The 27,994-nt window shown below is 40.1% G+C and overlaps 1 pseudogene; it reads right to left on the bottom strand.

Annotated features, from left to right (window-relative positions):
- Positions 1-6: 6 nt before the first annotated feature.
- LOC137760762 (homeodomain-interacting protein kinase 3-like) lies at positions 7-27,994 on the bottom strand (annotated as a pseudogene).

Raw genomic sequence — 27,994 nt, 5'->3', positions numbered from 1 at the left:
TCTTCTTCACTGAGAGGGGTTACCAGCTCTACTGGTTGCATTCAAACCCTGCTGCATATTGGAATCACCTGGGGAGCTTTGAAAGCTCTTGACGTCCAAGCTGTACACCAGACCAATTAAATCAGAAGATCTAGAGATGGGAACCAGGCATTAACATTTTCTGAAATGCCTCAGAGGATTCCAACTTGAAGCCAACGATACCACAATGATAGCAGGTTTCCAAAACTCCCGGAGAATCTCTGATGGCAGCTCCACGTAATATCCTGGACAGGGTGGGAGGACTGGGAGGCAATGATGGTGGTCCTGGGCCATGAGGTGTCAGCTGCTGGTACCAGTCCTGACTCTGTGCATGCAGGGCTGGCTTGTGCTCTGGGATGTGGCTGTGGATAGGCATTAGACAAACTAATTGCTAGAGTCCTTGACAGCCACTCTGGAAATAAGCCTGTGGGTTCTAAGGACTGGTGGGGATCAGCCTTTCCTGGAGGGACTGCTTCTTAGTAGCTGGTGGAGAAGTGGACCCAGCCTGGGCATTGCTCTGCAGGAATGGGCATTACCTTACCTCTTCATAACGCACATGTCAAGTTGGAGAGACTCAGTTACTGAGTTGGCCCTAAGCACCATTACACACCTCCCCAGCACTTCTGAGCAGCTCCAGCCAGCTTCTACTCTAGATGTCTGCAGCCTCCATGAGCATGTTCAGGGAGGGAAAACAGACAGCCCAAAGCTGAAGGTTCACATTCGTCCACTTAGTAGCTGGGATACACACCCATACAGCTTGCAAGGCAGCTTTTTATCAGAAGCTACGCATCTCCTCAGCAGGCACACAGCCAGATGAGACCAAGTTATACTGGCATCCAATGATGACTTAGAAGCACTGGGCACCCCTGGACCCATAAACAGGACAGGGGGAGACTTGTCAGGGTAGCCTGGACTTTTAGAATTCCTCTTTTATTATGGTTGATGAGGAAGATTAAGTATTTACAGTTTGGAGATTGATTAGGTATATTAGTAATATCCAAACTGAATAGAACAATTATTTTTAATCTTTATTGTAACAGGATATTAAAATAAGACTCTTCCCTAGATTTTTAGTTTCAGCAGAGGCCATAAAGGCTAAAAACAAACCAATGGGGAAAAAGTATCCCATATCCTAAGATATGTTGTAATTGCTCAATCTATTATATATGGCGAAGAACCATTCCATCCATTGTGGATGGATACTTTTGTAAAATACAAAATCATGCCCTTGGATATTATAGCAATGTCAGATTGCCAGAAATGTTTCAAACGCTCTCAATTTCTGTACTGAGATCTTCACAGACTGGTAGCAGTTTTAGGTAGCACTGTTCTAGACCGCTTTTACAGGTCAGGCTAAATTCTTGTGAAAATCGTTCTGTCCATGTTAGCCCACCTCCCAGCCTAACTAGGTAAGAGAAGGTTGAAGAGCCTGGAGAATGATTTCTTTAGAGAACTGATGGAAGCTCTAAAGGATCGCTTGGAGAGCTCAGTCCTATCCCCTGGAATATGTGGGGACTTTTGTGGGATTCATACCTAGAAAAAGTATAAAGTTGACAGGTTGCAGCTAGAGGGAAGAGAGCTGTGCAGAGCGAGCTGCACTTTCCCTAGTGAAGGGGCAAAGATAAATGGTTCTTGGGGAAACTGGCTATGAGCCCTCTATAAAGAACCTGGCCCAAGGGGGTGTCCTGCCAAGTGTGAGGACACCTCAGTGGAAAAAGGCTAGAGCTATGCCAAAGAATACAGAAACTAGAGGGAGGAGGGAACACTGAGTGCCAGTGGGAGCAGTATTCAGCTCCACCAGGAAACTGCAGTTGGAGGCTCCCAGTGTGTGTGGAGGGGAGGAGGTGTGGGGGGATGACAAAGAAACAAACATCATGGGACAAAGAACCAGTGATGGGGCATCAGTCACACAAAAGGTCCCAGCTCCAGATTACAGTACCCAACAAGAAAGCACTGCATCTGTCCCCTCTACCTCTTCTCCATCCCTCCCACCCCTGCCTGACTGCAGACCTTGTAGCTTGAGGTTGGACCAAACTGGGAAAGGGAGACAATGTAAACTGGGTGAGTCTAGAGTCCTGATATTATCCTGGCTTAGATGTTTCAATACTAAGAAAAAGAAACTGCTTATTACCTGAGAGTAACCAAAATACCAATCCATCTGCCCCAGGCTGCATCCAGGGGGAAACACAGCTTCAGGGCTTGTGTAGAAGTGCCCTGGTGAGCAACAAAGTGACCTCCTGATTTGGCCTCTTGTCATCCAATAAATTGGTGACATGGCCATAGAATAATGGTTGGAGCTCAGAGTCTGAGTAAGATTTCTGGGTTTGCATGCTTGTTCACCACTTACTAGTGATGGGGTTCAGGACATGCTACCCCCAAATATTGCACCTTGGCATATTAATAATTTAAGCTGAAGGAGCTTGAGAAGATGGCAAAAGAAGTAAGGTCTCTCTGACCTTCCCCCATCCTTCTCCCCTGAAGCAGGTCATGAAACCCTCATGTGAGAGCTGCTCTCCCTATACCTGGAGGAAAGGAGTACTTATCTCGAAGATGGAGGGACACTGAGAAGAAAGCAAACGAGCTTGCTCTTTCCCCAGTTTACTACACTTAGCTCATACTCCTTGCCCTATCGTATCTTTCCACAACTTTTCCCTCTTCAGAAAACATAGCATAAAACCACTCAATTTTAACTGTTTCTTTGGTCTTCATTTCCTTATGAAGGCTCCCGTGCCACATAAAATTTGTATTAAACAAATTTGTTTGCTTTCCTCCTGTTGATCTTTCAATTTAATGTTCAGATCCAGCCAAGGACTCTACGAGGGTTGAAGGAAATGAATTTTTACTCCCCTAAACTAGCTTTGTGATCCTGGCCAAGAGAAATTATGCCTCTGTTTCCCATCTGTGAAATAGGGATAACTTGACCATTTATTTATTTATTTATTTATTTATTTATTTATTTATTTATTTATTTAACATCTTTATTGGAGTATAATTGCTTTACAATGGTACGTTAGTTTCTGCTTTATAACAAAGTGAATCAGCTATACATATACATATATCCCCATATCTCTTCCTTCTTGCGTCTCCCTCCCTCCCACCCTCCGTATCCCACCCCTCTAGGTGGTCACAAAGCTCCCAGCTGATCTCCCTGTGCAATAATGCTGCTTCCCACTAGCTATCAGTTTTACATTTGGTAGTATATATATGTACATGCCACTCTCTCACTTTGTCCCAGCTTACCCTTCCCCCACCCCATATCCTCAGTCCATTCTCTAGTAGGTCTGGGTCTTTATTCCCATCCTGCCCCTAGGTTATTCATGACCATTTTTTTTTCTTAGATTCCATATATATGTGTTAGCATACGGTATTTGTTTTTCTCTTTCTGACTTACTTCACTCTGTATGACAGCCTCTAGGTCCAACTACCCCACTGCAAATAACTCAATTTCATTTCTTTTTATGGCTGAGTAATATTCCACTGTATATATGTGCCACATCTTCTTTATCCATTCATCTGTCAATGGACACTTAGGTTGCTTCCATGTCCTGGCTATTGTAAATAGAGCTGCAATGAACATTGTGATACATGACTCTTTTTGAATTATGGTATTCTCAGGGTATATGCCCAGTAGTGGGATTGCTGAGTCGTATGGTAGTTCTATTTTTAGTTTTCTAAGGAACCTCCATACTGTTCTCCATAGTGGCTGTATCAATTTACATTCCCACCAACAGTGTATGAGGGTTCCCTTTTCTCCACACCCTCTCCAGCATTTATTGTTTGTAGATTTTTTGATGATGGCCATTCTGACTGGTGCGAGGTGATATTTCATTGTAGTTTTCATTTGCATCTCTCTAATGATTAGTGATGTTGAGCATCCTTTCATGTGTTTGTTGGCAATCTGTATATCTTCTTTGGAGAAATGTCTATTTAGGTCTTCTGCCCATTTTTGGATTGGGTTGTTTGTTTTTTGTTACTAAACTGCATGAGCTGCTTGTAAATTTTGGAGATTAATCCTTTGTCAGTTGCTTCATTTGCAAATATTTTCTCCCATTCTGAGGGTTGTCTTTTCATCTTGTTTATGGTTTCCTTTGCTGTGCAAAAGCTTTTAAGTTTCATTAGGTTCCATTTGTTTATTTTTGTTTCTATCTCCATTTCTCTAGGAGGTGGGTCAAAAAGGATCCTGTTGTGATTTATGTCATAGAGTGTTCTGCCTATGTTTTCCTCTAAGAGTTTGATAGTGTCTGGCCTTACATTTAGGTCTTTAATTCATTTTGAGTTTATTTTTGTGTATGGTGTTAGGGAGTGTTCTAATTTCATTCTTTTACATGTAGCTGTCCAGTTTTCCCAGCACCACTTATTGAAGAGGCTGTCTTTTCTCCATTGTATATTCTTGCCCCCTTTATCAAAGATAAGGTGACCATATGTGTGTGGGTTTATCTCTGGGCTTTCTATCCTGTTCCATTGATCTATATTTCTGTTTTTTGTGCCAGTACCATACTATCTAGATTACTGTAGCTTTGTAATATAATCTGAAGTCCGGGAGCCTGATTCCTCCAGCTATTTTTTTTTTCTGATGATTGCTTTGGCTATTCAGGGTGTTTTGTGTTTTCATGCAAATTGTGAAATTTTTTGTTCTAGTTCTGTGAAAAATGCCATTGGTAGTTTGATAGGGATTGCATTGAATCTGTAGATTGCTTTGGGTAGTATAGTCATTTCCACAATGTTGATTCTTCCAATACAAGAACATGGTATATCTCTCCATCTGTTTGTATCATCTTTAATTTCTTTCATCAGTGTCTTATAGTTTTCTGCATACAGGTCTTTTGTCTCCTTAGGTAGGTTTATTCCTAGGTATTTTATTCTTTTTGTTGCAATGGTGAATGGGATTGTTTCCTTAATTTCTCTTTCTGATCTTTCATTGTTAGTGTATAGGAATGCAAGAGATTTCTGTGCATTAATTTTGTGTCCTGCTACTTTACCAAATTCATTGATTAGTTCTAGTAGTTTTCTGGTAGCATCTTTAGGATTCTTTATGAATAGTATCATGTCATCTGCAAACAGTGACAGTTTTGCTTCTTATTTTCCAATTTGGATTCCTTTCATTTCTTTTTCTTCTCAGATTGCTGTGGCTAAAACTTCCAAAACTATGTTAAATAATAGTGGTGAGAATGGGCAACCTTGTCTTGTTCCTGATGTTAGTGGAAATGGTGTCAGTTTTTCACCACTGAGGACGATGTTGGCTGTGGGTTTGTCATATATGGCCTTTATTATGTGGACGTAAGTTCCCTCTATGCCTAATTTCTGGAGATTTTTTATCACAATTGGTATTGAATTTTGTCAAAAGCTTTTTCTGCATCTATTGAGATGATCTTATGGTTTTTCTCCTTCAATTTGTTAATATGATGTATCACGTTGATTGATTTGCGTATATTGAAGAATCCTTGCATTCCTGGAATAAATCCCACTTGATCATGGTGTGTGATCCTTTTAATGTGTTGTTGGATTCTGTTTGCTAGTATTTTGTTGAGGATTTTTGCATCTATGTTCATCAGTCATATTGGCCTGTAGTTTTCTTTCTTTGTGACATCTTTGTCTTGTTTTGGTATCGGGGTGATGGTGGCCTTGTAGAATGAGTTTGGGAGTGTTCCTCCCTCTGCTATATTTTGGAAGAGTTTGAGAAGAATAGGTGTTAACTCTTCTCTAAATGTTTGATAGAATTTGCCTGTGAAGCCATCTGGTACTGGGCTTTTGTTTGTTGGAAGATTTTAAATCACAGACTCAATTTCAGTGCTTGTGAATGGTCTGTTTATATTTTCTACTTCTTCCTTGTTCAGTCTCAGAAGGTAGTGCTCTTCTAAGAATATGTCCATTTCTTCCAGGTTGTCCATTTTATTGGCGTATAGTTGCTTGTAGTAATCTCTCATGATCCTTTGTATTTCTGCAGTTTCAGTGGTTACTTCTCCTTTTGCATTTCTAATCCTATTGATTTGAGTCTTCTCCCTTTTTTTCATGATGAGTCTGGCTAATGGTTTATCAATTTTGTTTATCTTATCAAAGAACCAGCTTTTACTTTTATTGATCTTTGCTATTGTTTCCTTCATTTCTTTTTCATTTATTTCTCTTCTGATCTTTATGAACTCTTTCCTTCTGCTAACTTTTGGGTTTTTTGTTCTTCTTTCTCTAATTGCTTTAGGTGTAAGGTTAGGTTGTTTATTTGAGATGTTTCTTGTTTCTTGAGGTAGGATTGTATTGCTACAAACTTCCCTCTTAGAACTGCTTTTGCTGAATCCCATAGGTTTTGGGTCGTCATGTTTTCATTGTCATTTGTTTCTAGGTATTTTTTGATTTCCTCTTTGATTTCTTCAGTGAGCTCTTGGTTATTAAGTAGTGTATTGTTTAGCTTCCATGTGTTTGTATTTTTTACAGATTTTTTCCTGTAATTTATATCTAGTCTCATAGCATTGTGGTCAGAAAAGACACTTGATATGATTTCAATTTTCTTAAATTTACCAAGGCTTGATTTGTGACCCAAGATATGATGTGTCCTGGAGAATGTTCCCTGAGCACTTGAGAAGAAAGTGTATTCTGTTGTTTTTGGATGGAATGTCCTATAAATATCAATTAAGTCCATCTTGTTTAATGTATCATTTAAAGCTTGTGTTTCCTTATTTATTTTCATTTTGGATGGTCTGCCCATTGGTGAAATTGGGGCGTTAAAGTCCCCTACTACGATTTTGTTACTGTCAATTTCCACTTTTATCACTGTTAGCATTTGCTTTATGTATTGAGGTGTGCCTATGTTGGGTACATAAATATTTACAATTGTAATATCTTCTTCTTGGATTGATCCCTTGATCATTATGTAGTGTCCTTCTTTGTCTCTTGTAATAGTATTTCTTTTAAAGTCTGTTTTGTCTGATATGAGAATTGCTACTCCAGCTTTCTTTTGATTTCCATTTGCATGGAATATCTTTTTCCGTCCCCTCACTTTCAGTCTGTGTGTGTATCTAGGTCTGAAGCAGGTCTCTTGTAGACAGCATATATATGGGTCTTGTTTTTGTATCCATTCAGTCAATGTCTTTTGGTTGGGGCAGTTAATCCATTTACATTTATGGTAATTATCGATATGTATGTTCCTATTACCATTTTCTTAATTGTTTTGCATTTGTTATTGTAGGTCTTTTCCTTCTCTTGTATTTCCTAGAGAAGTTCCTTTAGCATTTGTTGTAGAGCTGGTTTGGTTTTGCTGAATTCTCTTAGCTTTTGCTTGTCTGTAAAGGTTTTAATTTCTCTGTCGAATCTGAATGAGATCCTTGCTGGGTAGAGTAATCTTGGTTGTAGGTTTTTCCCTTTCATCACTTAAATATGTCCTGCCACTCCCTTCCGGCTTGCAGAGTTTCTGCTGAAAGATTGGCTGTTAACCTTATGGGGATTCCCTTGTATGTTATTTGTTGTTTTTCCCTTGCTGCTTTTAATATTTTTTTTTTGTATCTAATGTGTGATAGTTTGATTAATATGTTTCTTGGCATGTTTCTCCTTGGATTTATCCTGTATTGGACTCTCTGCACTTCCTGGTTTGATTAACTATTTCCTTTCCCATATTAGGGAAGTTTTCAACTATAATCTCTTCAAATATTTTCTCAGTCCCTTTCTTTTTCTCTTCTTCTTCTGGGACCCCTATATTTCGAATGTTGGTGCGTTTAATGTTGTCCCAGAGGTCTCTGAGACTGTCCTCAATTCTTTTCATTCTTTTCTGTTTATTCTGCCCTGCAGGAGTTATTTCCACTATTTTATCTTCCAGGTCACTTACATTCTTCTGCCTCAGTTATTCTGCTATTGATTCCTTCTAGAGAATTTTTAATTTCACTTATTGTGTTGTTCATCATTGTTTCTTTGCTCTTTAGTTCTTCTAGGTCCTTGTTAAACATTTCTCATATTTTCTCCATTCTATTTCCAAGATTTTGGATCATCTTTACTATCATTATTCTGTATTCTTTTTCAGGTAGACTGCCTATTTCCTCTTCATTTGTTAGGTCTGGTGGGTTTTTACCTTGCTCTTTCATCTGCTGTATGTTTCTCTGTCTTCTCATTTTGTTTAACTTACTATTTTTGGGGTCTCCCTTTCACAGGCTGCAGGTTCATAGTTCCTGTTGTTTTTGGTGTCTGTCTCCAGTGCGTAAGGTTGGTTCAGTGGGTTGTGTAGGCTTCCTGGTGGAGGGGAGTGGTGCCTGTGTTTTGGTGGATGAGGCTGGATCTTGTCTTTCTGGTGGGCAGGTCCGCATCCGGTGGTGTGTTTTGGGGTGTCTGTGACCTTATTCTGATTTTAGGCAGCCTCTGTGCTAATGTGTTGGGTTGTGGTCCTGTCTTGCTAGTTGTTTGGCATAGGGTGTCCACTACTGTAGCTTGCTGGTCGTTGAGTGGAGCTGGGTCTTGGCGTTGAGATGGAGATCTCTGGGAGATTTTCACCATTTGATATTACATGGAGCTGGAAGGTCTCTGGTGGACCAATGTCCTGAACTCAGCTCTCCCACCTCAGAGGCACAGGCCTGACACCCGGCCGGAGCACCAAGACCCTGCCATCCACATGGCTCAGAATAAAAGGGAGAAAAAAAGAAAGAAAGAAAGAAAAAATAAAATAAAGTTATTAAAATAAAAAATAATTATTGAAAATAAAATAATTTTTAAGTAATAATAAAAAAAAAGAAAGAAAGAAAGAAAGAAGAGAGCAACCAAACCAAAAAGCAAATCCACCAATGATAACAAGCGCTAACAACTATACAAAAAAACCCCAAAAAAACAAAAAATAACGGACAGATAGACCCCTAGGACAAATGGTAAAAGCAAAGCTATACAGAAAACATCACACACAGAAGCATACACATACACGCTCACAAAAGAGAAAAAGGAAAAACATATATATATCGTTGCTCCCAAAGTCCACCTCCTCAATTTGGGATGATTCGTTGTCTATTCAGGTATTCCACAGATGCAGGTACCTCAAGTTGATTGTGGAGATTTAATCCACTGCTCCTGAGGGTGCTGGCAGAGATTTCCCTTTCTCTTCTTTGTTAGCACAGCTCCTGGGTTTCAGCTTTGGATATGGCCCCGCCTCTGCGTGTAGGTTGCCCTCAGGCGTCCGTTCTTCGCTCAGACAGGACGGGGTTAAAGGCGCAGCTGATTCAGGGGCTCTGGCTCCCTCAGGCAAGGGGGAGGGAGGGGTGTGGAATGCAGGATGAGCCTGAGGCCGGAGAGGCCAGCATGACATTGCAACAGCCTGAGGTGCGCCGTGTGTTCTCCCGGGTAAGTTGTCCCTGGATCTTGGGACCCTGGCAGTGGCGGGCTGCACAGGCTCCCGGGAGGGGGTGTGTGGATAGTGACCTGTGCTTGCACACAGGCTTCTTGGTGGCTGCAGCAGCAGCCTTAGCATTTCATGCCCGTCTCTGGTGTCCGCGCTGATAGACACGGCTCACGCCCATCTCTGGAGCTCATTTAGGCGGCACTGTGAATCCCCTCTCCTCGCACACCGCCAAACAAAGAGGCAAGAAAAAGTCTCTTGCCTCTTCGGCAGTTCCAGACCTTTTCGGGCTGTGGTGCACTAGCCCCCTTCAGGCTGTGTTCACACAGCCAACCCCAGTCCTCTCCCTGGGATCCGACCTCCGAAGCCCGAGCCTCAGCTCCCAGCCCCGCCCGCCCCAGCGGGTGAGCAGACAAGCCTCTCGGGCTAGTGAGTGCTGGTCGGCACTGCTCCTCTGTGCGGGAATCTCTCCGCTTTGCCCTCCGCACCCCTGTGGCTGCGCTCTTCTCCTTGGCTCAGAAGCTTCCCCCTCCGCCACCCGCAGTCTCCCCCAACAAAGGGGCTCCTAGTGTGTGGAAACCTTTCCTCCTTCACAGCTCCCTCCCACTGGTGCAGGTCCCATCCCTATTCTTTTGTCTCTGTTTTTTCTTTTTTCTTTTGCCTTACCCAGGTACGTGGGGGAATTTCTTGCCTTTTGGGAAGTCTGAGGTCTTCTGGCAGCGTTCAGTAGGTGTTCTGCAGGAGTTGTTCCACATGTAGATGTATTATTGATGTATTTGTGGGAGGAAGGTGATCTCCTCTTCTTACTCTTCCACCATCTTGAAGCTCCCCAACTTGACCATTTAGAGTTGCTGTGAGGCTTACAGGAATCAGTGAATATAAAGCATTTGAAACAATCCAGGAACATAGTAATAAACATTAATTATTAATAGTATACAAATCACCTGGGAGCTTGTTAGAAGTGTTGATTCTGGGGCCCTTTAGCAGGGATCCAGATTCATTAATTCGGGTAGGGACCAGGAAACTGTGTTTTTAACAAATACTCCCAGGTGTCTGATGAAGTTGGTTTGAAGACTATACTGTGAAACACTTGGTGTAAAGGAACACCATGCTTCCATGTGTAGGAAATTTGCTCTAATTAGATGAGAATGAAGTTAGAAGGTTGGGGGAGGCAATTAATCACAGAATATTATAAACCAATTATAACATCCTGTGATTAAGAAACGGAAGTTATTTTAGAGATACAGTACACTCCTCTCCTCCCACCCCAGCCATTCCCCTTTATAGGTAGGGAAACTGAGGTCTAGAGCAGTGGCAGGACCAGAGTCACACAGCTGTTAGCAGCAGACTTGAACTACAATCATTGTCTCTCAACTCCAAACCTCATGCTCTTTCCACTCCATAGGACTGATTCAGAGTAAAGTCAATGTCACAGGAGTCCTACTTTCTTCTGTCGGATCCAGAAAATAGTTAAGCAGATTCTAAATTGGGCTAGAATATTAAATCCAAATAGCTTATGTGGAAATAAATGAAGACGAACCAAATGAGAACAGGCAAGGGCTACACATTCAGAGCTTACTGTAGCAAGGCAGTCAGCCACCATCACTTGTGTTTTGGCAGAGACTCAAAGGTAGACAGAGGAGTGATAAAACTTTATAGTGGAAAAGGGAAGGCTTCAGGTATGCCTTGATTGGAGGCTGTTAGCATGGGGAAGTGGTAGGAGGGTTAGAAGGACTAACTAGAAGGGGGGTATCCTATATGATTGCTTAGAGATGTCTCTGGCTGGTCTTAAATTGGAGATGGAGACAAAAATTAAAGGAGCTGTCAATCATTAACCAACTCCTGGTCATGTTGGGCCAATTGTTACAGGGGCTATTGTTTGGCTTCTTAGAGAACTTTGCTTCTTAGAGATAGTGGTCTGACTTCTTACAGGTCTGACTTGTAGATGGTAGGCTGGCTTCCTGGGCTGGTCAATGTAGATAATGGGTTGGCTTCCTGGGCTCGTTGCTGCAGATTGTGGTCAGAATTCTGTTTTTATATGTGGTCTGGCCATTGTCCATTTGTATACTGTCTTTCACCTGTTTCAATCCATGTACTTTCTCCATTCCCTCAGAACCCACATTTTCTCTCATGAACTACAACTTCTGATTTACATATTTTGGGAATTTAGGGAAGGGTGTTGCTTTTGTTATTCACAGTGCAATATATATTGTAAATGCGTAGGCAAAGATTAAATGACAAAAATCTAGCCATTCTGAGAAGGTTCAGCCTCTGAGAACTGCTGCTTGCTATTCTCATGAGAACAGCTTTTCTTTGAACTATTATTACTTTATTATTAATTATGCATTTTAAAAATACCTGCATGGGATAAAGAACTACTGCAATAGGGGCTGTGACAGTATAAATATGTATGCCCATCAGTGGGCATATGTATGTGAAACACCTAGATAAAAATCGTGATGAGTGGATTGCCCTAAGTTTTAAGTAAATTGGAAATTATGAAAAATTGTTCCAATGAAAAGACGTCTATCTGAAAGAAACATCGTCTGAAACCAAGAAATGGTTAATTATCCAGAAAAAGCTCATCTGCTCTAATTTTTATCAAAAGATGATGTATTCCCTAGGCCTCAGGGAAGTGCAAAACAAAATCACACTGAAATACCACTTTATACCCACTAGGATGGCTAAAATAAAAAAGAGATAGTAAGTGTTGGAGGCAATGTAGAGAGATTGGAACCTTCATATACTGTTGGTGGGAATGTAAAATGGTACCGCTACTTTGGAAAAGAGTTTGGCATTTCCTCAGAAAGTTAAACATAGAGTTACTATCTGACCCAGAAATTCCACTCTTAGATATATACTCAAGAGAAATGAAAACATAATTCATATAATAACTTGCATATGAATATTCATAGAAACATTATTTGTAATAGCCAAAAAGTGGAAACAACCCAATGCCCATCAACAGATGAACAGACAAAATATGATATATTCATATGGTATGTTATGTAATTCAGGCATGAAAAGGGATGAAGTACTAGTGCTACAACATGGATGAACCTTGAAAACATTATCCTAAGTGAAAGAAGTCATTTACTGGAGACCACGTATTGTTGATTCCATTGATATAAAATGTCCAGAACAGGCAAATCTATAGAGACAGAAAGTATGATTTCTGTCTGGTAAATTTAACTAAGCAGGTGAAAGACCTGTACACTGAAAACTGTAAGACATTGAGGAAAGAAATTAAAGAAGACAAAGATAAATCTCATGGATTGGAAGAATTAATATTAAAATGTCTATACTACCCAAAGCAATATACAGATGCAATATCATTCCTATCAAAATACCAATGGTATTTTTCACACAACTAGAACAAATGATATTAAAATTTGTATGGAACTACAAAAAAAAACCCTGAATAGCCAAAGCAGTCTTAAGAAAGAACAAAGCTGGAGGCATCATCCTTCCTAATTTCAAACTATACTACCAAGCTATAGTAATCAAAATTATATGGTACTGGCACAAAAACAGACAGATAGATCAATGGAACAGAAGAGAGAGCCCAAAAATGAACCCACACTTATATGGTCAATTAGTCTACAACAAAGGAGGCAAAAATATACAATAGGAAAAAGTTTCTTCAATAAATTGTGTTGAGAAAACTGGACAGTTACATGCAAAAGCCACTATTTTACACAATGTACAAAAATAAAATGGATTAAAGACTTGAATATAAGACCTGAAGCCATAAAACTCCTAGAAGAAATCATAGGCATTCAGCTCTTTGACATTGATCTTAGTAATTTTTTTTTTTTGGTATCTGTTTTTCCAGGCAAGGGCAAAAAAACCAAAAATAAACAAATAGACTACATGCAAGTAGGGGTGAATCTTAATTAGTCTTTCAATCACGGTATTTCTGTTCCTTTACCAGTGACTGATTTAGAAATAGGTGTGTGACACAATCCAGCCAGTGATATGTGAGGGGAAATCTGCTAAGGGGATACTGGGAAGATTTTTCTCTCATTTAAAAAAGAGCACAAAGAAAGAATACCCTCTCCTCTAAGGACATTGTTATGCACGGATGGGAATCCTGCAAAAGCTGCAACCGTCTTAGGAGCCTGAGAAGAGCTGGGCTAAGAGGACAGCAGGGCAGAAGGATGACATTGGTAACATTGTTAAGCCTCTGAATCAATCAGCCCACCCTGGAACTGCCAGTCTTGGGCTTTGTTGTTACATGAGGGAACACACCTCGCTTATTGTTTAAGCCAATTCTTAGACTTTAATATGCATTCCAACCACCTGGAGGTCTTGTTAAGTACAGGTTCTGATTTTATCGCCCAGAGAGCATGCTTTTTTAGGAAGCCCCTGAGTGACACCGGTGATGCTGGTCCAAAAATCTCAGTTGCAGTAACAAAGATTTAAGGCACACATAGTTGGACATTCTGCTACTTTCTGAAAACTTAGGGTGAAAGAAAGGTAGGGTGCTTTTGGTTGTGGAAGTAATTTGAAACTGAATATGAGAAAAGAGACAAAAAAGAAAGCAGGCTTTGTCTCTGTGACTGGATCTACGAACTCTGAGAAACCAGACTTGTTCTAGTGGCTAAATCAGCAGAAGACTATTGAGAAAGAGAAGAAGCATGCAGAGAGATGCACAAACAAGATACAGGGAGAGAATACTACCTGGGGGCTGAAATTTTCTGGTTTCCAGTTCCATTCCTTCCTGAAACCCAGCTGCATTTCTACCCTTAGAAAAGCGTTTTTGCTTAAACTATGTCAAGTTGATTTCTGTAACTTGCCACCAAATAATCCTATTTGTTAAACAATAGGATTATGTGACTATGTTTTTGGTTCTTGAATTGGAAGCTTTCCTTGACAGCAGGTAGCATTTGCTTTTACATGCCCCACAGCATGGAGTATATGCTCTAGGACTTTATATTTATATATGCACACATATATAATGTGTACAAACATATATCATATTTATATGCATACAAATATTAATATATCTAAATGTATATATATGAATACAAAGTCCTAGAGTCTACATATAAATTTATTTATATACACATTATATATATTAATTATAAATATTCATTTATTTATTTATTCCCCAGCACCAAAAATGGTATTTGATACCTAGGAGTAAACCTACCTAAGGAGACAAAAGACCTGTATGCAGAAAACTATAAGACACTGATGAAAGAAATTAAAGATGATACAAACAGATGGACAGATATACCATGTTCTTGGATTGGAAGAATCAACATTGTGAAGATGACTATACTACCCAAAGCAATCTACAGATTCAACGCAATCTCTATCAAACTACCAATGGCATTTTTCACAGAACTAGAACAAAAAATTTCACTCTTTGTATGGAAACACAAAAGACCCCGAATAGCCAAAGCAATCTTGAGAAAGAAAAACGGAGCTGGAGGAATCAGGCTCCCAGACTTCAGACTATACTACAAAGCAGTAATCAAGACAGTATGGTACTGGCATAAAAACAGACATATAGATCAATGGAACAGGATAGAAAGCCCAGAGATAAACCCACACACATACGGTCACCTTATTTTTGATAAAGGAGGCAAGAATATACAATAGAGAAAAGGCAGCCTCTTCAATAATTGGTGCTGGGAAAACTGGACAGCTAGCTACATGTAAAAGAATGAAATTAGAACACTCCCTAACACCATACACAAAAATAAACTCAAAATGGATTAAAGACCTAAATGTAAGTCCAGACACTATCAAACTCTTAGAGGAAAACACAAGCAGAATACTCTTTGACACATATCACAGCAAGATCCCTTTTGACCCACCTCCTAGAGAAATGGAAATAAAAACAAAAATAAACAAATGGGACCTAATGAAACTTAAAAGCTTTTGCACAGCAAAGGAAACCACAAACAAGACAAAAAGACGGCCCTCAGAATGGGAGAAAATATTTGCAAATGAAGCAACTGAAAAAGAATCTCCAAAATTTACAAACAGTTCATACAGCTCAATATCAAAAAAACTATCAACCCAATCCAAAAATGGGCAGAAGACCTAAATAGACATTTCTCCAAAGAAGATATACAGATTGCCAACAAACACATGAAAGGATGCTCAACATCACTAATCGTTAGAGAAATGCAAATCAAAACTACAATGAGGGGGGCTTCCCTGGTGGTGCAGTGGTTGAGAATCTGCCTGCTAATGCAGGGGACATGGGTTCGAGCCCTGGTCTGGGAAGATCCCACATGCCGTGGAGCAACTAGGCCCGTGAGCCAGAACTACTGAGCCTGCGCATCTGGAGCCTGTGCTCTGCAACAAGAGAGGCCGCGATAGTGAGAGGCCCACGCACCGCGATGAATAGTGGCCCCTGCTTGCCACAACTAGAGAAAGCCCTCGTACAGAAACGAAGACCCAACACAGCCAAAAATAAATTAATTAATTAATTAATTTAAAAAAATAAAAAAACTACAATGAGGTATCACCTCACACCAGTCAGAATGGCCATCATCAAAAAATCTACAAACAGTAAATGCTGGAAAGGGTGTGGAGAAAAGGGAACCCTCTTGCACTGTTGGTGAGAATGTAAATTGATACAGCCACTACGGAGAAAACTTTGGAGGTTCCTTTAAAAAGTAAAAATAGAACTACCATATGACCCAGCAATCCCACTCCTGGGCATATATCCTGAGAAAACCATAATTCAAAAAGAGTCATGTACCACAATGTTCATTGCAGCTCTATTTACAATAGCCAGGACATGGAAGCAACCTAAGTGTCCATTGACAGATGAATGGATAAAGAGGATGTGGCACATATGTACAATGGAATATTACTCATCCATAAAAAGAAATGAAATTGACTTATTTGTAGTGAAGTGGATGGACCTAGAGTCTGACATACAGAGTGAAGTAAGTCAGAAAGAGAAAAACAAATACCATATGCTAACACATATATATGGAATCGAAAAGAAAAACAAAAGGTCTGAAAAACCTAGGGGCAGGACAGGAATAAAGACACAGACGTAGAGAATGGACTTGAGGACACGGGAAGGGGGAAGGGTAAGTTGGGACAAAGTGAGAGAGCGGCATGGACATATATACACTACTAAATGTAAAACAGATAGCTAGTGGGAAGCAGCCACATAGCACAGGGAGATTAGCTAGGTGCTTTGTGACCACCTAGAAGGGTGGGATAGGGAGGATGGGAGGGAGACACAAGAGGGAGGAGAAATGGGGATATATGTATATGTATAGCTGATTCACTTTGTTATAAAGCAGAAACCAGCACACCATTGTAAAGCAATTATACTCCAATAAAGATATTTTTAAAAAACAACAAAAATAAGGTATTTGATAGAAAACAGATGGTCAAAAAATTCTGACTTAGTGAATTAAAAGATGGACACACACACTAGAAACTTACAGGAAATATATATATAGTCCAACCAATTCTTATTCCATGGAAGTCTCCCTCATATACTTTGCTTTCACCAAATCTGTTAATACTGAGCTCCCTGTGCATATGGCTATGATAATGATGAAGTAAGATGTATGTTCCTCTTAAAGCTCTAAGTTTTATCTAATGTTTGTTTATCAGAAGGGTTGTTCACCAGCCAAATGAAATGGTGCTACAATATGTCACCTGTTTTTATACCTCTTTTATCCAGATATAATTCACATACTACACAATTCACCCAGTTAAAATGTTAAAATGTACAATTGAATTGTTTTTAGTATATTCACTGAGTTGTGCAACCATCACCACAGTCAATATTAGAATATTTTCATCACACCAAAAAGAAACCCCATACTCTTTAATAGCTGTCTATGGCTGGAGGCCTGGGGAGAAAAGAGGAGTGACTGCTAAAAAGTGTTTTATAAATTAATTAACTAACTAACTAACTTTACTTAATTCATTTATTAGTTCTAATAGTGTTTTGTGGGGTTTGGTAGCATGTTGTTTATTCTCCACATGTTTGTATTTTTTCCAGTTTTCTTCTTATAGTTGATTTAGATTTATACTATTGTGGTCAGAAAAGATGCTGGATATGATTTCAATCTTCCTAAATTTATTGAGGCTTGCTTTGTGACCCATCATGTGATCTATCCTGGAGAATGTTCCATGTGCATTTGAAAAGAATGTGCATTCTGCTGTTTTTGGATGAAATGTTCTCTATAAATCTGTTACTTTCATCTGGTCCAATATGTCTTTTAAGGCCAGTGTTTCCATACTGATTTTCTTTCTTGATGATATATTTGTTGCAGTAAGTGGGGTATTAAGGTCCCCTAATACTATTGTATTACTGTCAATTTCTCCCTTTACATCTGTTAATATTTGCTTATATATTTAGGTGCTCCTATATTGGGCACATAAATATTTACAAGCGTTATATCCTTGCATTGAATTGATCCCTTTATCATTATATAATGGCCTTCTTTGTCTCTTGTTACGGGCTTTGTTTTGAAGTCTATTTTGTCCTGTATAAATACTGCTATCTCAGCTTTCTTTTCATTTCCATTTTCATGGAATATATCTTTTTTCATCCTTTCACTTTCAGTCTCTGTATGTTTTTAGATCTGAAGTGAGTCTCTTGTAGGCAGCATTTAGATGGTTCTTGTTTTTATCCATTCAGCCACCCTTGACTTTTGATTGGAGAATTTAGTCCATTTACGCTTAATTATTGATAGGTGTGTACTTATTGCTATTTTGTTAATTGTTTTCAAGATTTTTTTGCAGTTATTCTCTGTTCCTTCCTTCTTCTCTCACTCTCTTCTTTTGTGATCTGATGACTTTCTTTAGTATTATGTTTGGATTCCTTTATTGTTATTTTTTGTACACCTATTAAAGGTTTTGGTTTGTGATTACCATGAGGTTCATGTGTAACAACTTATGCATGTCTATTTCATTTGATGGTCACTTAAGTTCAAACTCATTCTAAAAACACATTTTTACTCCCTCACTAACTTTCATGTTTTTGATATGATATTTTACATCTTTTTGTATATCCCTTAACTAATTTTTGTAGTTTTTAAATTTATTTTACTACTTTGTCTTTTAAGTTCCATGATAGCTTTGTAAGTGGCTGATCAACTACCTTTATTATATGTTTGCTTTTATCAGTGAGATTTTTCCTTTAATGTGTTTTCTTATTTCTAGTTATGGCCTTTTCTTTTCCTCTAAAAGAAGTCCCTTTAACATTTCTCATAAGGCCAGGTTAGCAGTGCTAAAGTCCTTTAGCTTTTGCTCATCTGGGAAACTCTTTATCTCTCCTCAAACGTGAGTGATAACCTTACTGGGTAGAGTAATATTGGATGTAATTTTTTTCCTTTCAGCACTTTGATATGTCATGCCACTCCTTTCTGGTCTATAAAGTTTCTGCTGAAAAATCAACTGATAATCTTATGAGGGTTCTGTTGTATGTAACTGGTTGTTTTCGTCTTGCTGCCTTTAAGATTCTCTCTTTATCTTTAACTTTTGACATTTTAATTATAATGTGTCTTTGTATGGGTCTCTTTGAGCTCATCTTGTTTGGGACTCTGTGCTTCCTAGACTTGGATGTCTGTTTTCTTTACCAGGTTAGAATAGTTTTCAACCATTATTTCTTCAAATACATTTTCTGTCTCTTTCTCTCTCTCTCCTCCTTCTGAGACCCCTATAATGCAAATATTATTTTGCTTGATGTTGTCCAAAAGATCCCTTGTATTATCCTCATTTTGTTAAATTCTTTTTTTTTTTTTTTTGTCTTCCAATTGGGTGATTTCTACTATCTTGTCTTCCAGATCACTGAGCTGTTCTTCTGCATCACCTAATCTTCTGTTGATTCCATCTAGCGTATTTTTCATTTCAGTTCTTGTATTCTTCAGCTCTGATTGGTTCTTTTTATATTTTCTGTGTCTTTTTGAAGTTCTCACTATGTTTATCCGTTCCTCTCTTCATTTTGCCCAAATTCTTTGTGATTGTTTCTGTGTATTAGGTAGATCAGTTACAGATCCTGATCTTGAAGGAGTGGCCTTATGTAGAAGGTTTCCTGTGGGGCTCAGAAGAGTAATCTCTTCTGGTCACCAGAGCCAGGTGATCCATGGGCGTCCCCTGTGGGCTGCATGTACCTTCTTATTGTGATAGTACCACAGGAGCTGCAGGTACATTGGTGGAGGAGGCTGGCCCCAGTGTGACTGGCTATAGGGCCCAGCTGTGCACTGGTGATCAGGTCTGAGATCCTGGGACAGGAACCACTTTGGGATGGCAGTGCTGGTCCAGGCTGAAGCCACCTGTTGTATGTGGTGGCTTGGGACCTGCCTTGGAGGGGCATCACCAAGGCAGCCACTTTTGGGGGTACCAGTTGAGGTGGGTAGTTTGCATGGGGTGGCTCTGCAGGGGAACACTGAGGTGGGGCGAGCAGTGCTAGCAAGGTAGATGGCAAATGTTAGAAGTGGTGCCTGCTTGCACTAGGCCAGCTAGGTAGAGGGAGAATAAAAATAAAAGGGTGCACACCAGTACTTTGAGAAAGTTCCAACAGATCCCGGCCCCTAAGCATTTGCCCTAAAATTAGTCAGTGAATCTCTTTCACGTATGGCCCAAGTGCTTTTCAAGTTGCTTTCTCTGCAATAGGAGTTTGAGCAAGTGAGTTTTGTGTGAGCCCTTTAAGAGCAAAGTCTTGGTTTCCTATAGCCCTCCAGCTTTCCCAGACATAAGCCCTGCTGGTTTTCAAAGCCAGAAGTTATGAGAGCTCACCTTCCTGGTGCAGGTCTTGCACCATAGGGCTGGGGTGCCTGTTGTGGGGCTTGAACCCCTCATTCCTTACGGAGGACCTCTGAGTTTGTGATCCCCTCCTGCTTGTGGGGCACTGTACGGAGATACGTATTCTGACTAGACCACATCTCTGGCTCTCCTACCCATCTTGATGTAGTTTTTTCTTTATAACTGTAGTTGTAGGAAAGCTGTTCTGCTGGTCTTCAGGTCATTCTCAGAGAGTCGTTCTATATGTACTTGTAGTTTGGTGTGTCCATGGAGGAGGTAAACTCAGGGTCTTCCTACTCTGCCATCTTGATCCCACCTTCACTTGAGCATTCTTTTGCAAAAACTGTGGGAATTTGATACAACATAGGGGAAGTTCAGACGTGGAAAGTGCTCATAATTTAGGGATAAACTGAAAAAAAATATGTTAAAATAGACCTATGAATATAAACACAGGGATCCTTTCTTAAGTGTATTTGCTTTATTTAATTCAATCTTAATGGAGTGGTCAAGGAGAATACAGTGTATTAATTTTTTCCCACAGAGCTGGAGAGTTTAACATGAGGCATTTTTGTTGTGAAACTTATTTATAGGTTTGCTGGCTGCCTCTGTTGGTGGGCTTGATACCATCATCTTACTTTATCAAAAATTTTATTTATGACCTCTTTCCCATCCCCCAATTCACTCAGTGCATTTGCTTTAATCCTTGCTGAGCTTGAACTCAGACATTAGCCTCTGAAGTACATGATGTGATCTTTTGGGTGGCACCTATGTGGTCACTCTTCTTTCCTATGCCTGGGCAGCCATAGTTCAGATTTGGTCTAAGAATTTTTCTCCAAGTGTGCTGGGGTTACCACTTCCAGTCTGTCAGTACTGGCACAAAACATGAAATTGCTTGCCCTTCCTGCCCTGGGGCCTCTCATATGTTTACTTTTCTGCTGATCCAGACTCCGAGTGAATAAAATGTGGCAAAATATGCCTTTGGCATATGCATTATTTTGAGCTGATTATTTTGAGGAAGATCAGCCACAGGAGGTGCTCTGAACATAGAGTAGAGGTTACCCTTTTGTAAGGAAATTTACATTTATAAAAGAAATCTCAATTTGTAAGCATGTCTCTCTCTCTTTACCAGGAAGAGAAGGATCACAAGAAACACTCATCCGTGGAGAAGGCACTGACTTAAATCTGCATAACTAACCTTACTCTTGTTTACCGTGTTTTTCCTGGTCACCTCCCCATAACTGGTTTCCTCCACACCTTTTATTTCTTCAATCTAGCTAAAGAGGATTGTATTTAAGTCTGAATTCTAAGCCACCTCTTTGAGAGTTTCCCCTGGTATACATGTTAATAACTTCCGTTTGTTTTTCTCTTGTTAATCTGTCTTTTGTTACACGAGCCCCAGCCCCTTAGAAGGGTAAAAGGAACATTATTTTTTTCCTCGCCTACATAAGAATCTTCATCCTTCTCTACTTTCCCTTTCTCTTTCAGGGCTGCAGGATAGCCCACAATTCAGACTCCCTAACTTCTAATGTACTCGAGACTCTGCTTAGAAATTGTCTGATTTATTTCCTAGCATTCCCTAATTGCTAATCCATAACATTTCTCTATATTCCATGACAACATCTGTGAGTCCTTTCCTTGTACTTTGTAAAAAAAAGTTCCTTCTATGTGTATAATATTATGTTCTATATTAATTTTTTGGTCTGCCTATCTTTTCTCATTTGTAAAGACTTTGAAGATAAGGAATTGGTCTTACTCGTTGTCATTTGTGTCACAGTCCCTAAGAAATGCAAAGAACTCTCAGCACATAAATGGCTCTATAACCCTGCGCTAAGAGACTTGACCAAACTTTAACGTGGTTTCTAGCAGCCTAAGGTCAATGTCCCTGGGAAAACACAGCCCCGTTTTGAGTCCCAATCTGGAAAGGCTCAGAGCTGCCAAAAGAATTTACTGTTTGTTCTGCTTAACACATGAAAATAGGCCCCTTACCTCCCTTACTTAGAGCATTTACTAAAAAGGGCTTACAATTGTGAATCCTTTCTTTGTCCCTTTGAAATGTATGTGTATCTTCTACAACTCAGGAATGTCTTTCTCAGGCACCTGAAAACCATCAGGAAGGACAGAGTCTCTGTCTTCTGTCTCTGTAGCAGTATAGAATCCTAACTTTGATTAATTGTCTGCTAGTAGACACAGGGCCTAATCACAATTACACTGAGGTAGTCTCTGTAACATTTCACTTCTTTGACTCTACCTGATCCCCCACTCACTCTCCCTCCTTACTCCTTCATTCTCCCTTTAAAACCCCCAGTCATTTCTGCACATATTGGAATAGAGCTCAGTTCTTTCCCCTACTGAGAGTAGTTACTGAATAGAATCTGTTTTCACCACCTTAACTAATGTCCTGTTTTGTTTGCCTTTGACACCCTAGCATAGGCTGTGTTTGATAAATATTTGACAGCTTATTGTGGAATGTGAGGATATGTTGGCAAGGCCAGTTTGGAGTATCAGTGTGTAAGGTCTGTGCATCATGCATGCATTCATTCACTTGTTCATGTATTTGTTTATTAATCATGTCCCAGGTGCTGCAGTGTGCCGCATGTTTACAGAAGCTTCACAAAGGGCTTGAAGACAAAAGACTCCTAGAAACAAATTGTCCCACCAAAGCACTTTGTTCAATATTGTTGTGTATGGAGGGGTTGATGGAAATTGGGCAGGTTGACTGATTAAATTGCAAGGGTGTTTTATGGCATTAGAAAATTTAATATATTCTTTAAAGTTCAAAGAAAGATTGTAAAAATCTCATTTTTAAAAATGATTTCATGAAATAGATACCAAGTGAGGAGAGATTTTTTTTTTTTGCACATGCTTTCTAGTTTTACAGTTTCACAAGATTTTTTTTTTTTTTTGGTTGGTTTAGTATCTGCTGTTTAATGTTGTGTTGAAAATAGACTCGAGAGAACCCCATTTTAACCTTGCAGAATGAGTTGCAGGTGTTTTCCTTATTTCCTTGTCCAAATATCAAGTTTCAAGAATTCCAGCCTTGTAATTATATGCCAATACTACACAAGGTGCTGATTATCTGCATTTGATTCACTAATTATATTGTCTCTCCTCCTTCCTCACCTAAAGGTTACATTTACATAAAAGATATTCAAGGATAACACTTTATCATCAAAGCAGCTTGTGCCCTTGGCATTTAAACTACAAGCTGTAATAAAGAAGGACTAATCTGAGAGACATCTCAGTGATGCTGGATACAGGCTTTTGACACTGTCATAAAATCATCTTCATTATGTAGCTGTAAAATTCTAATGTCTCAATTACCACATATTACAAACCTCCACTCACACCCTTTCTTTCCACCCTGTCTTCTGTAATCCCCCTCCCTAAGGGCAAGAGTTGGAAGAATTACACCAAACTTTTGTGCAGTTCCCAAACTGAACTGTGCATTAGAATCACCTGAGAGATTTACACACACACACATGCGTACACCCACACACACTCACAGAGAGATGAATTTTGTAATTCAAAGTAGGGGCCTAGAAATTTGGATTTTTAAAGCTTCCCAGGTTTTGTTTTTAATGCAAGCCAGGATTGGAAAACAATGGCCTACTTAACAGTGATGCAAGTTATGCAGCAACTGTACCAAAGGAGGGGTTTTATAATCATACACAAATAGTATTCCAGAATCCAAGGACTCCTGAAAAGATAAGGTAGCGCTTTTTTTTCAGTTGGGTTTATGCCACAAATTGTTCTAAAGCACCAGGAGATAGAATTACAGTGTAAAAGAAAGACACCATTTCCTAGGTAAAAGGGACAGCCAACCTTTTAACAAGATTTTATGTCTGACCTTACATTTTTCTCAGGGGTACATCATTGCATAGTTTACCACTATAGGTAACTCAGGTCGATCCTACTAGAGGCCATCTAAAGAGCCATGTAGATGCACCTCAGGAGTGTCCCATCAAAGGACCAGAAATTTGGAGTATTTATCCACTGGGAGCAATTCCAGGCTGACTGAGGGATGCCCCTGAAGGCATTAAATCTCAGTCCTTGGGGGATGCCTTATCCTGAACCAGGAAGCTACAGTGGTGCCTGAGGAAGCCTCCACAGAGAAGCAGAGGTGTGGGCTGAGGGAGTATGTAGCATAGCATCCAACATCTGTGACAGTATTGAAAGCCTAACTTTTTAAATTGATGTATAGCTGATGTAGACTATTAAGTTAGTGTCAGGTGGACAACATAGTGATTCAACATTTAAATACATTAAGGATGGTCACCATGATAAGTCTAGTAACTATTTGTCACCATACAAAATCACTAGAGTATTATTGACAATATTCCTTATGCTTTATATTTAATCTCTGTAACATATTTATTTTATACCTTGAAGTTTATACCTCTTAATCTCCTTCACCTATTCACTCAACCCCCCAAACCCCTCCCATCTGGCAACCAGTTTGATCTCTGTCTATAAGTCTGTATCTGTTCTGTTTTGTTTGTTTAGTTTTTTAGATTCCACATATACGTGAAATCATATGGTATTCATCTTTCTCTGTAGGACGTATTTCTTTTTTTTTAATGATTAGCCGTTTATATGGCATTACATTTATTACATATTTTAAATCTATAATCAACAGAATTAACAAACTCACTTTGTGACCAAGCTTTTACAAAATGATTTTGTCCTATTCCTGACTAGTATTACTTAGCATTTATGTACTGTTATCTTATAACTTAACATCACACCTATACAGCAAGAGGATCATATTAATGATGATCATATTAATGAGGCTTTAAACCATTAATGTGGAAACATATAAAGTTAAGTAGCCTCCTCACAAGTCACATGTACTAAGTAAATCAGTACTAGAGTTAGGATTAAAATTCAGAATTCTTAGTCTGCTAGTTCTACCCAAATCCTATGATATTTTTCATGTTGCTTCTTTTTCGTATTACTGAAATCATTTGTGAAATCATAAGCACTGATCTGCCATTATATAAAAGAATTAAGTAAGGGATTATCTTAGAAGAGTTTATTAGGGAGAATAAAGTATGGATTCTTCAAAATACAGGAAATGATTATATGGGAAATGCCATATTATTTGTCATTTCATTTCAGGAAGGATGAAGGGAAATAAGGAGAAAATTGGGAAGAAATGAAATTAGAAGTTACAAGTGCCTAGGCACATAGAACTGAAGGGGGTCTTAAATAACCTCTAGAGGATTTAATACTTAGAATATCTAGATTAATTCCAAAGCTGTTTCCAAATGGACAGAATTTAGTACAAGGCAAAGTAGTCGTATTCTCTTTCCTCTCTTGAAGTAGGTTATTTCCTTAGGTACTTAAAGATACCTTATCTAAAATATAGTCCCTTGGCACAGAGAGCCCAAGGACAGTCCTCTAAGCAAGATACTAATACACTTCATTCTAATAGTTTAAGATTTTTTTTCTAATTTATTTATTTTTGGCTGCGTTGGGTCTTCGTTACTGCGCAGGGGCTTTCTCTAGTTGTGGCAAGCGGGGGCTACTCTTCGTTGCGGTGCAAGGGCTTCTCATTGCAGTGGCTTCTCTTGTTGCGGAGCACAGGGTCTAGGTGCGTGGGTTTCAGTAGTTCAGTCATTGTGGCACGTGGGCTCAGTAGTTGTGGCTCACGGGCTCTAGAGCACAGGCTCAGTAGTTGTGGTGCACGGGCTTAGTTGCTCTGCGGCACGTGGGATCTTCCCAGACCAGGGCTCAAACCCGTGTCCCCTGCATTGGCAAGCGGATTCTCTTTTTTTTTTAAAATAAATTTATTTATTTATTTATTTTTGGCTATGTTGGGTCTTCCTTGCTGGGCGCAGGCTTTCTTTAGTTGCGGCGAATGAGGGCTACTCTGCATTGTGGTGCGCGGGCTTCTCATTGCAGTGGCTTCTCTTGTTGCAGAGCATGGGCTCTACGTGCGTGGGTTTCAGTAGTTGTGGCACATGGGCTCAGTAGTCATGGCGCATGGGCTTAGTTGCTCTGCGGCATGTTGGATCTTCCCAGACCAGGGCTCGAACCCATGTCCCTTGTAGTGCGGAGATCACAGATATGTTGAACAAACAGTCTTTGATACGTGACTGGCCGACCCAAAGTCTATTACTTTAACCCTGTATGTATGTCGAACAGGATCCACCAACATAATATTCTCTGGTTTGCGGTCTGCGTGACTTAAAGCAAGACTTTTCCATTTTTTCAGCGCAGTGGCCGCTTGCTGAAGAATGGGTCGAATTACTTTTAGTGGCAGAGGACTGAACTTATTTTGTTTCAGAAAGTCATACAAGTTTTGTTCCAGCATCTCAAAGACTAAACAAGTCTGATTACGGTGCTGAAAGCATTCATAAGCTCGTACAAAGTTGTATTCATCAGCATTTTCAGTACTGAGCCTTGTTAATATGTTCACTTCTATCTAACCTTGACATGCATAAGAAGGGTGGTCCTTCAAAATTTTGATTGCTGCAATTTCATTTGTCCCTCTTTTCCAGCATTTCACTACCTTACCAAAAGCGCCTCCACCAAGAGAATCAAGGACTTCATAAGTATTTTTCATGGAGCATAAAACTTCATGCTGTACTAACTGATAGTCCCCTTCTCCAGTGGTACAATTCTGTTTTGTTCCTGTGGTAGTTGTCACAACTGTCACTGGATTTCCCACGTTGGTTTGCAACATTGCAGGAAGTATGGACGACTCATCGACAATCTGCATTGCGCTATGATTATCCAACTCCTCACTCTTGTGCTTCAATCCACATCGCTGGGGGCCTTCTAGGAAATTTAACCTGCATCGCCACGTCCCAGTCTGAGATGCCTCCACTTTAGTTTGCTCTTCCTGAGCTGCTATAACCTTTGTAGCACCCGCAGTGCTTTTTTTTTTAAACATCTTTATTGGAGTATAATCGCTCTACAGTGGTGTGTTAGTTTCTGCTTTATAACAAAGTGAATCAGCTATACATATATCCCCATATCTCCTCCCTCTTGCGTCTCCCTCCCATCCTCCCTATCCCACCCCTCTAGGTGGTCACAAACTACCTAGCTGATCTCCCTGTTGTTCATTGCAGCTCTATTTACAATAGCCAGGACATGGAAACAACCTAAGTGTCCATCGACACATGAATGGATAAAGAAGATGTGGCACATCTTCAATGGAATATATATACAATTATATACATATATACAATGGAATATTACTCAGCCATAAAAAGAAACAAAATTGAGTTATTTGTAGTGACGCAGTGCTTTTTAAAACAACAGCACTTGTCTGCAATGGAAGGTTGTGTCCTCCAGGTCTCTTAAATGGTATCTTTGTCTGAAAAGCACTGCCCTTCGTGGGAGGATGAGAATTTCCAACGTTTCTACCATTCACATAGGTCCGTGGATAGTTCCTTTCCTGGAATACACAACTGCTTGGCTCTACTTTGAGTTTCTTCACACTACAAAAGACACTTGACTGAGTTTGATAAATATACGGGTGGGTAGACCAAGACTCGTGAGGCCGTACCTTCCTAGAGGCCTGCGCTCTCCCCTCTTCCGGCGGCCGCAGCCCTGAGTGTGTCCGGGGTGGGTGCGGGGCCGTGTCGGGGACAGGGAGCCAGGCGCTTCAGCAGGCGGCACCACCCGGCCCGGGCTCAGCCTCTCAACGCGGCCGCTGCCATCTTGTCCCGGCGGCTGAGAGGAAACGGCGAAACACCCTCCCCCGACCGCTGCTGCAGCTGCTCTGGCGGCTGAGCGCCGGGCCCGTGTCCCTCATCTTCCTTCCCGGGGATTTGGGGTGGGGACAGCTTGGCTAGGCCAAGGGGTGGCCCCACTGCCGGGGCCTACGGGCGGCGTGCGGTGCGGGTCCCGCGGCTCGTGCTCCTCTGGTCGCTGGCCGCCCCAGTCTTGGGCGCCTCCTCCTGTGTGACCTGTTTCATTCAGCATCAT

The sequence above is a fragment of the Eschrichtius robustus genome, chromosome 3 (assembly GCF_028021215.1).
Source record: "Eschrichtius robustus isolate mEscRob2 chromosome 3, mEscRob2.pri, whole genome shotgun sequence".
NCBI classification, from domain to species: domain Eukaryota; kingdom Metazoa; phylum Chordata; class Mammalia; order Artiodactyla; family Eschrichtiidae; genus Eschrichtius; species Eschrichtius robustus.
The sequence above is the reverse complement of the archived record's forward strand: the minus strand, read 5'-3'. Positions and strand labels throughout refer to the sequence as shown.